Source organism: Halyomorpha halys, unplaced genomic scaffold, assembly GCF_000696795.3.
Source record: "Halyomorpha halys isolate HHAL.00 unplaced genomic scaffold, Hhal_1.1 Scaffold173.1, whole genome shotgun sequence".
Taxonomy (NCBI): Eukaryota; Metazoa; Arthropoda; class Insecta; order Hemiptera; family Pentatomidae; genus Halyomorpha; species Halyomorpha halys.
In genome coordinates, this window is record NW_027108878.1 from 359,220 (window position 1) to 366,789 (window position 7,570).

General features: G+C 29.0%; 1 protein-coding gene across 1 annotated transcript in view; it reads right to left on the reverse strand.

Annotated features, from left to right (window-relative positions):
• Window positions 1–4,904, reverse strand: part of LOC106679050 (uncharacterized) — a 180,983-nt gene extending 176,079 nt beyond the window's left edge. Inside the window, exon 1 of the mRNA XM_014417966.3 lies at window positions 4,754–4,904. The gene's annotated coding sequence lies outside the window, so the exon portion shown is untranslated. The remainder of the gene's footprint in view (window positions 1–4,753) is intronic.
• Between the last annotated feature and the right edge of the window lie 2,666 nt (window positions 4,905–7,570).

The window sequence follows — 7,570 nt, forward strand, 5'->3', positions numbered from 1 at the left end:
TACACTTATGTTTTTGTTTTCCTTTTGTAACTATGTGTTTGTATCTTTTTTAGCCCTGACGAAGCCCTGCAACGTGGGGCGAAACGTTGGCTCATTAAAATAGTATAATTCTACTATTTGAGTTTTTTTGACCGCACCCGGACCATATTCCTTTCATCAATAGTAATAGTAAATTTAAAAACCAAGAAATAAGTTGAAAAATAATGAATAAGCTAAAATGAATAAATAGGTTAAAAAAGTAATTAATTAAAAATACTTTATTCACTGACATTTATTAAAACAATGTATAAAAAAAATTGATGAAGCCCTGTAAAGTGGGGCGAAACGTCGGACATTAAAATACTTTTAAACTATGTTCTTTTTTTGACCGCAACCCTGACCATCTTCAAATATATAAAAAAAATTTGTTTATGATTCATAAAATAAAAAATAAATAAAATTGCTGTTTGACCATTTAATATTGAAATGATTTTTTTTTTTTTTTTTTGTGGATTCTACATTATTGCAGTCTAAAACTAATAATTTTACTTTTTTCTCACCCTTAATATTAACCATTTTTGTCTTATAAAACATGTAATATTACATTACTGAATTGGTTTAAATTACTCAAAACTGGTGTAACAAAGGTTGACGAAACAAAAAATAAACTTCAAAAAACTAAAATTTGTACAGATAAACCCTATGCTGTATAGATTTCTTTTGTGAGATTTATAAGTTGAGTTTTCAAAAAACTGACATATTTTCAATATTTAAAGTCACATAATACACAACCCTAAAATGGAATCTAATTTCGAGCTTAGTATTTTGGGAGTGTGTAGATAACAATATTTACTAGATTTTTAAATATTATAAGAGTCAAAAGTGATGCCAACCATGGCATGGGTAAGGGGGTAATATTATAAATGGTAATGTAAATATAATAATAAATGGTAGCTGTTCCAGAAGTTACAAAACCTTAATACGTATTATAATACGTTAGATAGTTCTCGGGATACAGTTTTTTCAAAAAGTAACATTTTCTCAAACGAACAAATAACCAAAACTCGATATTTTGTGAATTAGTTTTGGTAAGTATCAAGGAAACCGCTGCTCCTACGAAGATAAACGTTATCAACTTTATTATAGTACATTAAATTTGGATGTTTAACATTTCTAATATTAGCTGATAATCTGTATGTCTAATATTTCCTAAGATCTAGTTTTTCATAAACCAAAACATTTTTCCAAATAACGAGAAAACAACCTTTTGTGAATTGACTTGGACGAATATAATGAAAAATACTATTCCTACTCCTGTTACTACACCTCCATAGAGATCTAAAACAAAACTGAACGATTATATATATCTAGGAGGATATAGTTTCCATGATATTTTCCAAAATAAATTCACAAAATATTGATTTTTCCTTAATTGGAAAAACATGTTCATGTTTGAAAAACAGCACCTCAGGGACCATTGAACATAAACAGCTCTATTAGGACTTATATTTTAGCAAATGTATTCTACTGCTGCTCTCTTACGTTTTTTAGTGTTGTAAATAAATTTAATAATACAGAGCTGTGAATGAAAAATTAATTTTATGTAAAGTTTTGAAACACCCACCATTTGTTACTCCTCCTTCCCAATATGGTTGACAGAGTTATTAATTTTTACTACTAATAAAATAGTCTTCCTTAAAATAATAAAAAATCTGGGCAAAATACCTTCCCTTTTCAAAAATTATAAACTTTAAAAAAGAATCCAAAATGAGACCACTTAGATCTTCAATGGGACCAAGTTTAAACATTAAAAATTTTTACAGACGAGCTCTCTGTTGTGTGACATACATGATGCATTCACAAAGTTTCAAGATTGGTCGGAAAACCAAGAATGTATTACCTAAACATTTTTGTGCAGCGAGAGTGAAGTCTTATATATATGAACCTTGGGCATCAACATCCTATTGCCCATAGGCTCCCTGGAACTCTTAGCGCGGAAGGCCTGGAACTCATAGAAGCTGCCTGGACCACAAGAGCTGTGTAGAATCGCTCCCCTGTTATGTCTCTTTGATTAAGGGAAACAAGAAGTTACTGGGAGCTAGATTAGGCCAGACAGGGGGGGAGGTAGGGTGCAGTCATTTTCTCCGCTGGATTTAACCAAACCTTCGGGGGGGGGGGGGGGGGAGCAGCGACGTTTGAGAGGGCACATTGTCAAGGCGTAGAAATTGATCGTCTTTGATCTTTGGGCGTACTCGATCCTTTAAACGTCGGATCACTCCAATGTAAAACTGACCTATGACAGTCTAGCCGACAGGAATAAACATTTGTGGGTCACTCCTTTGGCATTGAACCAGGGGAAAAAAGCCTTCAAGTTCTCGAAGTCGCAGAGATTCAGGCTAAGTTAAAAGTAGCAATATACATGTCGTTGCCATGTACTGAAAATTAAGGCTTTTCTTTCCTGAATGAAAAGGTTTTTTGATATTTTAGGAGCCCCATATAATATAAAATATAAATAGCTGGTTACAACTAGTTGGGTGAGGATGAGGTTTGGAATGAATTCCTAAATCTAGTTTGGTTGGTTTTACTTAAATTTGGGGATGCTTTTTGTTTCCAATGATCTAACTGACAGGTTCATCAGTTATGCATATTTATTTATATCGGTGAAAAATAATTAACTTAACATTCTTGCTAATTTCCTTTTATATTATATAAACTATAATATTTTTAACAAGTTCATTCTTTTGTTTACACTTTTTATTGTGATAAATTTAATTGATACACTAATTAAATTTTATTCTTTTAAAAATAATGATATTAAATTGCCAATAGTGATTTATTTTACTTAATCGTTTAATTGAATGTATTACATTTGTAATTTGAAAAATACAAAATGTTTTAAACGTATCCTCTCCTTCCTTCCTCTCTCCAGCCCCAAACTGTAGGGTTTCTTGCTACGCCACTGGGTCCCAGTAGCACCATAAGGGCAAATTCTAATAAGTCCCAGTTCTACGACCGCAAATTCTAAGGAAAACCAAAGAACAAAAGAAAAAAAATCTTTCTAGATTAAACAGGCATCGGAAAACGCGGATTCGGGTGTGCAATATTCTACCGAATACCAGTATTTGAAATGGCAGTTCAGAAAAAAATTAGTTTGTTTACAAAAAACGGCATAATAAATCTCAAGTATTAATAATTGAATTGCTTTTATGATTTGTTAACCTTCTTAATTGTGTACTATTTTTCACAAGGTAGAAAATTTAGGCCGGGAATTTATACAAACACAATTTTCACATCCAACACTTAATAAAGAGAATTTGATTGACCACATATCCAATTTCCTTTCTTCGCCCCAACTGGCAACACACTTCATTAACGTTATAATAACCATAAAATCATAGAGGAAAAGTTAAATATGAAATAATAGCATGAAATTACCCAAGTTTCCAAGAAATCATATGATTTCTGTCTTCCTCAATAATTATTGTCCCATTGTCCTTTAAAATTTACATTATTCTATCATTTGAAATTATTAAATCAGCAGATTAGAATTTTTAATTATTTTTTTCAAGATCAGTCAAGTTTAATAAGATCAGTTCAATAAATAAATAATGTCAATCAAATTGAAAACGAAAATTAAATACAATCAACTAAAAGATTTTAAAAATAAAAATTAACTTCAAATTGAGATTTAGCACTCCAAAAAACCATTATAGTAAATCTCCAACAAAAACAAAAAATTAAAATTTCTTTTATTAACCTATTAGCGGAGAAAAGTCCATCTCAAATTGAATGATGTAATTGACAATAACAAATTGATTTATTTTAACTTTTCTGGTTTCTAACATGTTAGGGCCTCTTTATGTTTTGAGATATGCAGATTTCTTATCTTAGTTAAAATAAATCGATATGTGATCTTAAAATCGATAGTATTTTCATTTTTGGCATATATCGAAACATATAAAGAGACCCTAACATGATAGAAATCAGAAAAGTTCATATAAATCGATACGCGATCTTAAAATCGATAGCATTTTCGTTTTGTACTCGTCTGAATATGTGAAATAGGACCCTCATACATTAAAAATTGGAGGTGGTAAAAAAATAGGTGAACTTAAAAAAAAAAAAATGAAATTTTTATTCAAATAATTTTGTATTTGAATAATTTTTCATTTGACTAATTTTTTATTCGATTGAAATACTATTTTAAATATTCGAATAAAAAAGTATTCGGATTGTTTTGTCGTATTTTTATTCGAATAAAGGTGTATTCGTCTCACGTCAATCGAATAAAATCTTATAATAAAAAAGTATTCGTCTCTTGTCAATCGAATAATTTTTGCCCAACTCCGTTTGAAAACTAGTATTAAAGGCTTTTTCGAGATTGCTCATCAGCATCTCCAAAAAGCCTGATGAGCAAGCATGAACTTGTTTTATTTAATATGAACATTTTTTTTTAGCCTAATTTACTTGATGCGATAAGTTAAGGCTTTTCAGTAGTCTAAGCACATTAAATCTAATGGGTGAATTTTGAAAATGAAAAAATTGAACAAGTTTTCTTCAGAACAGAATAAGTTAACAAAAAATTTGGTGTAAAAAATATTAGTAACATAAACGAAGTTAAGGACGTATATCTGAAGTAAATACTGAGAATAATTTACAAATAAATAAAAAAAAAAAGGTAATGAAAGTATTTAACTAAGAAATAACAAGTAAACATGACCATGATAAAGAAAAAAAGACTAAATACGGAGTTAAAGAAAAACAAAAAACTTACCAAAGAGACCAGTTATACTACTTCAAATTCGAGTATGCAACTTATTGTCAAAACAGCTATATACTTTTTCATTTTAAAAATGTCATTAAAGTCTGAAATAATTGTGTACCATTGTTGTTTTCTTTTACCAACCCCTAACCACCAACTCAGTAAAAACTTTACAGGAATATTTAGACACAAAAAATGGAATGAATACTTATAAAAATTCGAGTGGTACCATAATCCCACTGGCTAGAAATGGCTTGTAACATTTTCACCGCCTTTTCTTCCCTGGTTATGGAACATAACGAAATTACCTACAATAAATAATGACATACCTTAATATAAGATAATCTTAATAGAAATGTGTGATTATTTAAAAATAATTGGCAAATTGTTATACATTTCTTGATTATTTTATTTATTTTGAACAATAATTTTTCACCTTGTTAATCGATTAAGTTTTCGTTCTGACCGTGATACAGTGGGCCACTGTTCAATCTAGGGGGATATAATTATTGGACAAAATTAAGGGGTTAAGAATTAAGTCTATGACCAGTTTTAGCTTAATGACACTTTCTGTTCTGAAAGCTAAACCATATCCATTCTCTCAAAATTATTAATTTCAAAAAAATTAAAATATTTTAAAAAAATGGCCACCTATTTCAAAAAGCTTTTCTTTTTTTTAAATTTAAAATTTGTTTTTTCTTGATTATTAAACTTGTAAATAAATGAAATTCACAAACAAATGAACACTCTTAACTTGTTTATTATAAAGATATTATGAATTTATTTCTGGGAGCAACTTCTGATTGAGTCAACTTAATTAGATGAATATTTTTTTATGGGTTTCCAATGTATTTTTTGGTAAACATTGCAACATACTCATTACTTCTAAATTTCACAAATATTTTTACTGACTTATTTTTGTTTTTTGTGGTGTTTCCCAAAACTATCACTTTTGGATCGGTAAGTACTGTTTCATTTGTAGTAGAACACTGGTGTTTACAGTAATGATGTTCACAGGATCTTCCGCAATTTTTATGTTGCATCTCTTGATCCTCTTATATCAGCTGTCCAATTGATAAAATATGGTACTTAATAATTTTAGCACCATGGTATAAGATTTTATAAGCCATAACTAGTAAAGGATACCACGCATAATGGTTCATTAATATCTGAGCAGACACAGTGTAGAAAAAATAAAATATAACCGCCATCAGCAGGTGATTACTTTTTCGCAACAATACCCTTGTTAGTGACGACCATATAATAATCTCTTGGACACTGTTGGGCCATTTACAATTTTATCACTCATAAAAACTTTGTTCAAACCATTGCTAAGGTTAAATTGATAACAAACTGTCTTTACTAGCTCAATTAATGGTTAATTTCACCAAATTGTTTATTCATTCCTAGGATAGTGTATTACTTAACACCTTACAACCAATCGCAAGCCAATGAGTATACCTATGTAGATATAGATGAGCATTTGCACAAACTTAATGGATACAAACATTGAACTATTATATTCAATATATAGCATTTGTTTACAATTCAATTATCTACTGACAACTGAAATGATGTTGAAATTAAGATTTGTTTTTGTCAAGCTTGATTGGTAATTTGTCCCACTGTTCATTGAGAGGAGGATTTATATCAGAGATGAGTTGATAAATGGATTATTTTAGGATAAATTTAATAATAATATAAATGTACTTACCTCAATTTATAGTGCATTATGTACTTACACATGTATTTAATAATTTAAATTAAATTAGGGGGAGTTTTAGCTAGAAACCTCTCACTTATTAAAAATTAAATTTTTCTCTGATATGAGGAGAAGATGGCTGGGGTGTGGTGAGTTAAATAAAACACCTAATTACAAATAAGTAAAACAACTCTCTATGTTTGGAAATAATTGAACATATTTCAATAGGGTCAATTTAACATGGGCACTCTGCTGGAAACATCAACCATTTAAATTAGAAGAATTGAGGCTTTAAGAGCGAATTTACTTACTAAAAAAATAAAGAAATTTGCCAGTAATAGAGCATCAAGTTAGTGGGATGAGTAAAAAAAAGTACTTTTCAACCTGAAGATTTATTACTTTATTATGGACTCTAATCATAAGATTTAAAGTTCTTTGGATATGTAGTGTTATTAAAAATCCTAGCTGTAATATTTCTCGATTTTAAAATACTTTCTTAAAAAGCAGCTTGAAATATAAATTATTTTCTTTGGTACTAAATAAAATGATTCATTGATGTAATCATCAGATGTATTAGGCTGAGATAGTTACTAACTTTAATTACTTTCAAGGAAGGTAATTCTAGATTATGTTGAAAGGTTGTTTTCACAAAACTTAAATGGGTATTTCTCTTTATTAGAAATTTTTACTATACTCAACATACACAAAAAATAAATTAACAAAGTAGCATTTTTTTAGAGAGGTCTTATGATAATACGAAAAATGAAGTACTAGCTTTTATATCCAGATGAATATCTAACTAACAGTTAAGTTTTTAATTGCTTTACTTCTCAATTTTTCACATTTGAGAATTAATCTGAATTGTTAATTAAAATTACTTAATTTTTAAAATCAAAGTATATGAACCTCATATTTTATTTTGAGGAACTGATCAGCCATTTATGTCAAATATCTGATTGACTTTAGTTAACATACTTAATAAATGCAATCAAATGGACCAAAAAGAAAAAAATGGTTAGAAAAAAGACGACTAACCAATTTGATCAAATGTAAGGTAATGTTCTAGGGCAATTTACTTGTTAATAAATATGATGATAAAAGTTTTGGTTGAATAAAAATTCAAATGA